This window comes from Eriocheir sinensis, unplaced genomic scaffold (assembly GCF_024679095.1).
Source record: "Eriocheir sinensis breed Jianghai 21 unplaced genomic scaffold, ASM2467909v1 Scaffold841, whole genome shotgun sequence".
Classification (NCBI taxonomy): domain Eukaryota; kingdom Metazoa; phylum Arthropoda; class Malacostraca; order Decapoda; family Varunidae; genus Eriocheir; species Eriocheir sinensis.
In genome coordinates this window covers 67,748-78,485 of record NW_026112210.1, presented here as the reverse complement: position 1 = coordinate 78,485, position 10,738 = coordinate 67,748, and the positions used below count along the sequence as shown (strand labels likewise).

The 10,738-nt window shown below is 44.6% G+C and overlaps 1 non-coding gene across 1 annotated transcript; it reads left to right on the top strand.

The window, feature by feature from the left end:
• Nucleotides 1–10,034: 10,034 nt before the first annotated feature.
• Trnaa-cgc (transfer RNA alanine (anticodon CGC)) lies at nt 10,035–10,108 on the top strand. The gene has a single exon. It is a non-coding gene; the product is annotated as a tRNA-Ala (tRNA).
• Nucleotides 10,109–10,738: the final 630 nt, after the last annotated feature.

The following is a 10,738-nucleotide window of genomic DNA, read 5'->3' as shown; positions in this document are numbered from 1 at the left end:
AGAGAGAGAGAGAGAGAGAGAGAGAGAGAGAGAGAGAGAGAGAGAGAGAGAGAGAGAGAGAGAGAGAGAGAGAGAGAGAGAGTTCCATAAATTTGAGTATTATCCATTTCCTAGAGAATTTAAGAATCTCGTTATGTGCGTTATGAGTATCGTGTGTGTGTGTGTGTGTGTGTGTGTGTGTGTGTGTGTGTGTGTGTGTGTGTGTGTGTGTGTTCATGATTCCTCCGCCTCTACAGCTTTTTTTTTCATCGTATATTTTAGTTCCTTGGACGCCGCGAGTGGTGTAGGTGTGGTGGCGGCGGTGGTGGCGGTGTTGTGGTTGTGGCGGTGACTGTGTTCGTTTTCAGAAGTGTTATATAATGTTGTTGGTGGTTGGTGGTGATGGTGAGGCTGAGTATTTTGTATCTTAATTTTTCCCGTTCTTCGTGGGGATGGTGGTTGCTTCAGATTCTGTTTTCATCGTCGGAAGTGGTGGTGGTGGTGGTTGTGGCGGTGGCCTTATGGATGATTGAGTTATGGTATAGAGTGATGCTATAATAATGTTAAGGCCCTATTTGGTTTCACTGGCGGTGGTGGTGGTGGTGGTAGACTGATGATGTTTTCGTTGTCAAAAGTGGTGATGGTGGTAGTGGGTGGTAGAATCAAGTATCCATGTGGTCTGTTGTGTTCCTGCTGGCTGGTGGGGAACGAGTCTCAAGCAGGGCGCGGATGACATGGGAATTGAGCCTCAGCAGGTCTTTTGGGATTCCTTGGAGAGGGCGCCGCCGCTGCACCACTCCCCCAAAACACGGAAAATACTGAGAGAGAGAGAGAAAGAATTGTAAAAAGAAAATGTCTCCTGCGTCGTTTGCGGGAAAAAAAATATAGAAATGGTTGGAAAATAGCGAAGGTCGGTTAGTTTTTGCTCTGCTAACGGCGTGAAAAACATGTCTCGTGTCTCATCGTGTCATGCGTTTTTTTTTGGGGGGGGTGGGGAGTGTACCGAGAACTAGTAGGCGATGTGTGTGTGTGTGTGTGTGTGTGTGTGTGTGTGTGTGTGTGTGTGTGTGTGTGCCAGTGATTGATAGACAGATAGATAGATAGATAGATAGATAGATATATGGATAGAGAATAAGAGAAATAAACCCTGAAACCCACTGTAACAGACGATAAAGTAAACGAGAGAGACGTAAAAGGCAAATTGAAGCTCTAGAACGAAAGGGAAACGAGAAAAGATGGGAATGAAAATGTGTTGAAAGGAATGGGAAAGGGAAGAGGGGAAGAGGGAGCAGATGGGAGAAGGCAAATAGGAATGGAACTGAAAGAGGAAAAAAAGGCAAGGAGAAGCGACGACTAGTGAAGAAACGATGGGGAAGAATCGAATTTGAGACTAATAAAAGACAGGGAGAGCAAAGAGGAAGAAGCGAAGAGAAAGTAGAACAACTATCGAGGCAGAAGTAAAAACAGAAACACGGGAAAAACAACCAACGCAAAGGAAGAGCGAGGTGAAAAAGACGGAAGTTTAGAAAAGACAGAAAACTTACAGAAGCGAAGAAAATAGACAAGAAAAAGCAGCGGAAAGAAAACAACAACAACAACAACAACGAAAGAGAAAAGAAAAAGGAAAAGAAACATGGAAGACGACAAATGCAAGGAAAATGCGAGAAGACTACTAAATGGAAAAAGACAGAAAGGTTAAAAAATCGAAAGGTAGTAGACACAGGAAGCAAAGAGGAAAGAGGGAAGAATATAAAAAAAAATCCGACCGTGGCAAAAGGAAAAAGGACAAGAATCAAAAGGAAAAAGACAAACACAAAGAAAACGGGAAATGAAGAAGACGGAATGGAAGACAACGACAGAAAACTAACAGAAGCGAAGTAATAGACAATGGAAGGGAAGAGGAAACCCCCCCAGCAACAAACGAGATAAATAAAAGAACCAAAGGAAAATCGACAGACAAAGAAAACGTGAGATATTGAAGACGGAATAGAAAAAGACAGAAAACTTACAAAAAACGAAGAGTAATATGCAATGAAATCTAGAGGAAAAGGGGAAGAGAAAGAAAAACAGCAACGAACGAGGTAAATAAAAGAAAAAAAGAACCAAAGAGAAATCGAGACAAAGAAAAAGCGAAATGAAGAAGACGGAATGAAATAAACAAACAAAAAACTAACCTCACAGAAGCTAAACGGAGCGGCAACGAACAAGACAAAGAAAAGGAAACTAACCACCAGGGCGAAAACGACATGCACAAAGGAAACTCAACTGGGGAAAATGAGAGAATAGAAAATAAAAACGGAAAACGCTGACAAAGGGTAAAGGAGAAACAGAGAAAACGGAGTAAAAGTCACGGGGAGGGCGCTCGGTCCGCAGCCTATACACACGTCGAGGGGTAACTGAGGGGGTCCCGAGGGAGGCTATCGATGGCAATACACAGCCAGGTGAAGAGGTGACCAATAACGGGACACAGGTCAGCTTAATCACGGCCCAGGTAAGCGTGAGTGAAAGAGGAGCAGGAGGATTGGGGTGGGGGTGGGGGGGGGGCGTCAATAGGAGTAGGAAGAAAGGGAAGAGGAAGGGGAGGAGGGGGAAAGGGAAGTGGAGGAGGAAGGGTTGGAGGAGGAGGAGAAGGAAGAGGAGGAGGAGGAGGAGGAGAAGGAGAAGAAGAAAAAAAAGAAAAAGAAAACGAAAAAGAAAACGAAGAAGGAGGAGGAGGAAGAAGAAAATGAAGAGGAGGAAAAGGAGGAGTAGAAAACGACGAAATACAACATAATAAGGAAAGTAGGGAAGATAAGAGAGAGAAAAAAAAACAAGAAATATAAATCGAACAAATAAAGAACCAGGCAATACGCAAACTAGCAAACAAGCAAGGAAGTATACAAGAAAGATAAAAAAATAGAAAAAAAGCAAATGAAAGTGAAAGAAGATAAATTAAGGAATGATAAGAAATACCAGAAAAAAGGAGTGAGATGAGACATTGGGAACAGGACCGTAGCCACAAATAATAAGTGCTCTCTGTTCTTTGATAACTAAAATATGAAGCAGATTGAGATAATGAAAAAAAAGGGAATTTCGACGCTCGTAAAAATTAATTAACAAAGTAACGAGGACGCGGACTCGACGCCGAAGAAAGGGTAGAGGGCGAGGCCGAAGCACAAGAAGACGAACGATGCTTCTTGTGCGCCGAAGGAAGGAAATGGAGGGAAGCAGGGAAGACAGCGGTTTGATTTAGAGGTCCGGCTGTAACTGTGGCTTTTAGTGCATGTGGCAGGGTAGCAAGAGCGGGAGGAAGATGGAAGAAAGGAGAAATAAAAAAAGGGTTCAGTAGTAGTAATAGAAGGAGGAAGAGGACGGAGGAGGAAGAGGAGGAGAAGGACGAAGACGAAGAAAAGAGAATAAGAAAAAGAAGAAACCGAAGACCAAAAAGAGGAAGAAGAAAAATGAGAAGAACAACAAGAAGAAAAAAACTGAAGGAGGAAAAGAAAATAGGACGATGGTAATGACGATAATGGCGATGGTAATAATGAAGAAGGAAGTGCACGAGGTCAAGGAAAACGAAGACGAGGCAGAGGAAGTGCAAGAGAAGTAGGTCAGGGTAGTTAGCATATCGGAAAAGGTAATAGAATGGGGCAGGATTGATAGGGAGGCAGCGAGGGGGAAGACAGGGAGGGAGAGCAGGGGAAAAAGAAAGAAGGGAAGCTGAGGGGGAGTGAGGCAGGGTTGCTAAAATCGTGCCGAGGCTGTTATGATGTTATGGTAGTGCTGTAGAGGTCGTGATTGCTGTGGCAGGATCGTGAAAGTGCTGTGGAGACTGTTGCAAAGTTATGGACAGGCTGTAGAGGCTGTGATTGCTGTGGCAGTGTTGTTGGAGCGCTGTCTAGGTTGTTGCGAGATTATGACAATGCTCTTGGTGTTGTGAACGCTGTGGCAGGGTTGTGGAACTGCTGTAAATGTTGCTACGATGTTATTGCAGTGCTGTAAAGGCTGTGAATGCTGTGACAGGGTTGTGAAAGTGGTGTATATGTTTTAGAGAGATAATGGTAAGGCTATGGCAGGGTTGTGAACGTATTGCATCAGCGCTGAATGTTGTAATAATGTTGTGAATGCTGCGGTGGAGCTTTGATGAGACCAACGTTAAGGTTTGATCGAAGGGAAACGAAACCCGATAGTGGGCGAGAACATGGACTGACTAAGCTTCAGAATAGAATAGTGGATCTGCCCTGCATGAGCCTCCCTGGAAATCGGGCGTTCTCAAACGGTTGCATCACAAGTAAAAATATACAAACAAAAAACAATAATCTGCTTCGACTGATTCATGGCAGCTGTACTTTATTTTACGGAAGAATCAGCCCGCCGCACTAATTGATTTGTGGCTGGAGAAAACAGGTAAATTATATAAGAAAACCGGTAAATTTTTGGGGAGGCGACGGCCGAGTGGTCAGCGTGTTGGCGTTGTGAGCCCATGGATCTGGGTTCGAGCCGAAACAAAAATCATACATCACGGCAGCCACTATAAATAAAATTCACCTGCGCCACAAACACGCTGGGGTCGCCCAAGAGGCCCCGCAAGATAGCCTATCGGCGCTATAAGCAGCAACAACAATAACAAAAAAGGTATGGTTCCGTGCCACAGACTGTCTCTGTAACCTTATTTTTATTTTGTATTGGAGGTCAGGTATTGTTTGTTTGTGTGGATGTATTTAAAAGAGAGAGAGAGAGAGAGAGAGAGAGAGAGAGAGAGAGAGAGAGAGAGAGAGAGAGAGAGAGAGAGAGACCCTGTCCTCTGGAATCTGTACATCGACGACCTTCAGGAGTCTGCCGGCAGTCTCTGCATGCGCTGACGACTGCACGCTCTCCCTCTCCTACCCACGCCAAGAAAGCCAGCAAGCAGTTGCTGACGCCAATCAGCAACTACGCTTGATACGGGAGTCGGGGGAGCGCTTGCAGGTGAACTTTTGCTCCTGAGCAGAAGAAGGCGATGGTGAGCTCTCTGTCCCCGGCAGCAAAACCAGCTATCGAAGGAAGGGTGTTGTTTGGCGCCGTCTACCGCCCGCTCCAGGATTACGTCAGGATCCTCGGAGTGGACTTGGACCGAGAGCTGAGCTTCGACCTCCACCTGAAACACGTCACCCACCAAGCCTCCCTCCGTGTCTCTGCCCTATGTAGAGTGGCGAATTTCCTTGACAAGCGAGGAATTATGCTCCTCTACAAGGCCCAGGTAAGACCCTACCTGGAGTACGGGGCTCTGACCTGGATGTCCAGCGCTGCCACACACGTGCAGAGACTGGACAAGGTGGAGCGACGGGTGCAGCGACTGTTAGAGGAGAATAACCCCCAGCCACCCCTCAGGATATGACACCCCTGGACACTCTGGAGCACCGCCGGGACGTCGCTGCGCTGGTGGTGTTCCACAAGGCCCAGGTACAAGGAGTACCACACCTTGCGAGGTTGAGGCTCCCTCCGCGAGAGGCTGTGAGAGATACGAGAACGGTACTCTCCAGCCACGAACAAGTCGAGGTGCCGAGGTCACGCGCCAGCCATCACCAGAGGACCTTCACTTTCAGAGTGCCACGCCTGTGGAACACGTTTACTGCAGCAGTGCCAACAGTGAGAGGAATGTCCACCCAGCAGGTGAAGGTGGCTGCCCACAGGTGGCAATGAACATGCCCCACTCCAATGGTGATGATAGACATATAGTGAACGTGTATGACAATAGGCTTTTTGAATAATGAACGAGGAAAAGTGTCAGTTTAAGCCTTGAAAAGTGCACAATCAGACATATGTTTCTCGTTCACGTTCGCTCGCCCGACTGTCTGCTAAAACAAAAGTTTGATGTGTACTACAAATGTAAGTTTAAAGAGAGAGAGAGAGAGAGAGAGAGAGAGAGAGAGAGAGAGGCTGGCTTCCTCCCCTTCCTTTCCGACTACAGCCTGGGGACTAATATTTTTAGAAGGAAAAGGTTGCAAGGAGGAAAAAAGTGGAGAGTAGAAAACGCAAAACTTATGCACTTCCTAATCCTTGCTCTCTCTCTCTCTCTCTCTTTTCCACTTCTCTTTATAACTTTCCGTGTGTTTCCGAACAAACTAACACTAATTACTCGTTTGTATTTCATTGTAGCGTTTAATTCCGGATCATTAATGACAACGGATTTAAAGTTAATGTTTGCGCAAGTGTTTACAGACGGACCTGAATATTTAATGTCGATAGTTTGATGCGATTCCTCTCAGTTGTATTCTCTTTTTTTTGGAGCAAGTCATTGTGTGTGTTACCGATGAAACCCGTACTGAACGTGTGAGTTGAGAGAGAGAGAGAGAGAGAGAGAGAGAGAGAGAGAGAGAGAGAGAGAATGATTAAATGGAACATTGCGTCTATTTATATCGTTTTACTCTCGTTTATTGGATGAAACCATAGACAAATAGAGAATCATTCCAAAACATACATACATACATACATACATACATACATACATATTTACATACATACATGCACGCGCGTCACACAGGTTGATAGATTGATGAATAATTCTTGCATGGGTATTTATGAAGGCAGGCGGGCGAGTGGCGTGGCCGGACTACACGATGGAAATGTATAAAACAAAGATTTATTATTTTTTATTTATGTTTTTGCACTTCACTTGTACTATTGCGATATAGAAATTTACTTAACACACTCTCTCTCTCTCTCTCTCTCTCACACACACACACACACACACACACACAAAAGCGGCCGTGATTATTATTATTATTTTTTTTTTTGTGTGTGTGTGTGTCTGTGTGTGTGTGTGTGTGTGTGTGTGTGTGTGTGTGTGTGTGTGCATTGTATCTGCATTTAGTTCGCACGTACGTGATTGCTGATGTTATTTTTTTTTTTACGTAATGAAAACAAAATCATAACTAACTTCCAACGTTATATATTAAAAAGGCTAATGCTGCTTCATATTTTTATTAAACTCGTTACTCACAAAAAAAGCAGTTAATTTTGTCCCGAATTACTGCATATTTGCGTGCATTTTGTAATTACTTTCATTTTGCAACGCAGGAGTCAGGCCGCGTACGACACTACTTGACCTCAGCGAACGAGAGTGTTCTGACATCACCCGCGTCGACCGAGGGGGGCCAGCATGCTTTCAGGAGTCAGGAGGGGAATCGTATTGGATGGAATTGATAGTAAGCAGTACTCTGTTCACACTTAACTTTGCAATTGAAATACTCCTCCTTCTCCATTAAGTGAAAAACATGTACTAATCCACAAGCAAGTCACGTCCCTTCTTCAAGTTGGGTTGCGTGTGACTGGTGAATGTTGGGATGCGTTAAATCATCCTCTTGGTGGATGCTTGGCTGGCATGGGCGGGGCTTATTCACGAAGGTAGGTTAAACAGAGTATGACACTATAGTATAGGTAGCAAAAAACATGTAAGGATGATAAGATGATGTGCTGTGGAGAAGTTATATGAAAATAAGTAATGTTGTGTTAGTATTAGTAAATGATGCTGAAGGGACCGGGGAACGTGTGGGGAAGTTAGAAGCTTGGAAAAGAGTGAAAAGTATAAAAAGTATATGAGGTAGAAGAAAGGGGCGGGAGAGGTCTAGACACTTGTGTGAATTGTTGAACATTTTGCCTCACACACTCACTTTGGTTATCATTTTGCTTTTTAATCACGTTTACATTTGATGATCTTCGCCTCGACACGGTGAGCAGCTTTGCCTGTTCCGGGTAGGCTAGTGTATAATTAATTAGATTAATATAATTATTATCAATCATGGCGATAGATCGGAAATTTAATAATGCAATACGGAAGCACCGGTGTTTCCGTTTATTAATAATCATTTTAATAACACTTATACTCAACTCTGGTTTAGTAATTTTTTAATGATAATATTACCTTCCTCTCACCTGTTTGTTGTATTGCAGGTTTTCCTTCCTCTGCTTCGTTTGATGGCAATTTATGCATGATTAATAACCACATATTTACCGTTTTATTTGTTTCAATAGAAGCCTTTGATATGCCATGTAAAAGAAAAAAAAGCTTTCACCTGTAGACAGCAAAGTAAATCCAAATGTATGTTATATTCGAAGGTGAAACTTACGGTGTTACCTGACAGACTGATACACCCCGGCGAGCCTCACTAACTCTCCTTCACCTCGATGTCTTAATATGTAATCCATCTCAATCCATCACAGCGCTGTATTTTCTTGCCGTCCCCTCTCGCGACGGCCATTGTGCTTCCTTTATAGTCAGTTGTATTCCCTTACTCCATCGAGCCGTCGTTTTATCTTTCACTCTGTCATGGTTGTTCCTTTCGCCTTTCTCTTCTGCGATAGTGATGGTTCCTGGCTGCCTCTGTCCCTCTCACTCTATCACAGAGTTGCTTCTCTGTGAGTCGTCTTCCGCGATGGCCACAGTTCTGAGTTTTCAGACTCCTCAGTCACTGCTAAATCCTGCTGCACTTCGCCTCTCAACCTCACGTCTGCTTTCCCATATCAACGATAAAAAAAAAAATATATATATATATATATATATATATATATATATATATATATATATATATATATATATATATATACGAGTATATATATATTCAGGTCTTCAAGTACCTGAAGAAGCTCAGTAACGTCGACCACTGCAAGTTTTTTGAGCTACAAACCAATTTAAGAACTAGAAAGAACGGTCTGCCCATTGAAGCGAGGTGATGTAGTACAGACACTGGCAAGAGTTTTATTTCAAACCGAGCCATCCGTCCTTGGAACAATCTTCCCTCAGAAGTAGTAAATGCGAATACCATGAACTTTAAAAATAGAATCGACCATCATTTTGCTGCGTCAGGAGTGAACTGAATACTGAAGCGCTTTCATATGCTCTGGGAGCACCAAGTGATTGTCGAGCAGATTAAATTACCAAAGCTGGCAACCTCATAATGGGCCAATAGACTTTCTGTTGCCTGTATTTCCATGTTTCCTTATTTTCCCGAACCATGAGCCTCCGCGAGACGTCGCTTTGGGAGTGAGTGAATAAAATCACTCGACCTACCCTTCATTCCTCTCTTTGTTCTGCTTGAGCGTCTTTGGCTTTCAGTGCCGCAAAACTTCACAGTACCCTCACTCATTTTAATTAGACGGTCTTGATGCCATTCGGGTCTCCTCATGTAGAGAGGGACGATGGGTGGAAATGGACTTCTTATTTCCACTACAGTCTTCAGCATCTCTTCCTCTTCCCTGGAAGCCTTGGGAGTGTTGAATTGCCTCGAATTTTTTTTTGTTCTCTTTAGTTTCTTTCTCTAGATCTAAGGAAAAGTGTTCTATCATCAAGAATACTGTTTGCAGGAACTTGAGCAGTGGGTTCTACCATAAAGCGGCCAGCGTCTTACAGTACCCATGCGACAAGGGAGCTTAACACGCCGCTGCACAGCTGGACCGCCGAGTCCACCTGGCGCATGCAACTGAGCAACCACGCCCATAGGGATGGAACACTGACCCACTGCGGAGGATGAATCTTCCACCAGCCGGACACAGGAACTGATACAGCCAGCCTCCTCGCTTCTCCTTCACCTGCTGAACACACTCACTGCCGAGGCCACCGCGGCTCGGTGCGTGGAGTGAGGACCACCGAGTTGTCCACTGTCCGGATGAGGCCTGGAACAGGAAGTGGCTTTTGTTCTGTAACAAATGACTAAAATACTAGTGATATTTATGGTTCAGTATGATGATGATAACGATAATGAAGACAAAGACGACAATGATAGGCTTACCTTTTCGTCCTCCGAGGCGTGGTGCTACTCCTAATTAAGGAAGGCACCCAAGCGTGGCGCCTCTGTAGCTGTCGCGGGGAATCTGCGTCCTGTCCTATTGCTGAGGGACACGATCTCGGCGACTGTAGGGAAAAAAGGAAAGGTTCTTTGAATGTTATTACCTAATAATAACTTTACTCAACCCATGCCCTTTCAAATCACACACACACACACACACACACACACACACACACACACACACACACACACACACACACACACACACACACACACACACACACACACACACACACACACACACACACACACGGCCCGGTAGCTCAGTGGATAGAACGTCTGCCTCGCAACCAGAAGGGCCGGGGTTCGATTCCCCGGCCGGGTGAAGATAAGTTGGGTTTATCTTCTTTCACGTGTAGCCCCTGTTCACCTAGCAGTGAGTAGGTACGCGACGTAAGGCAAGGAGTTGTGACCTCGTTGTTGCGGTGTGTTGTGTGTGAGTGGTCTCAGTCTTACCCAAAGATCGGTACGATGAGCTCTGTGCTCTTCCGTAGGGGAACGGCTGGCTGTCTCGAGAGACCCGCAGCAGACCAAGAGGTGAATTACACACACACACACACACACACACACACACACACACACACACACATAAATATTAAGATTAGCATTCCTTCAGCCATCCATCCAGCCGTCCAGGCTACTCAAGACTTTGTAAAGAATAAACTTTTCAACTCACATCTTCCCAAACTTTCGTGGGCGTCCCGTTGCTTCAATTGGAAACTGTCTAAACTCGCGAAGACGTGCCGAACAGACGGCGAGTGAGCTTTGCGAGTTACTCAAGGACGGAAGGAAAGGCTGGAGACGCTTGTTCTTGGTCGTGTATGGAACTGCGAAGGAAAACCTTACAATATGAGTGTGGAAAGAACATGATGTAAAGAGAGAGTGTATAAGGGGATGAGGAGAAGGAGGAGGTGTACCATTAATAAGCTTAGTTAAACTTTTGTATGAGGGAAAAA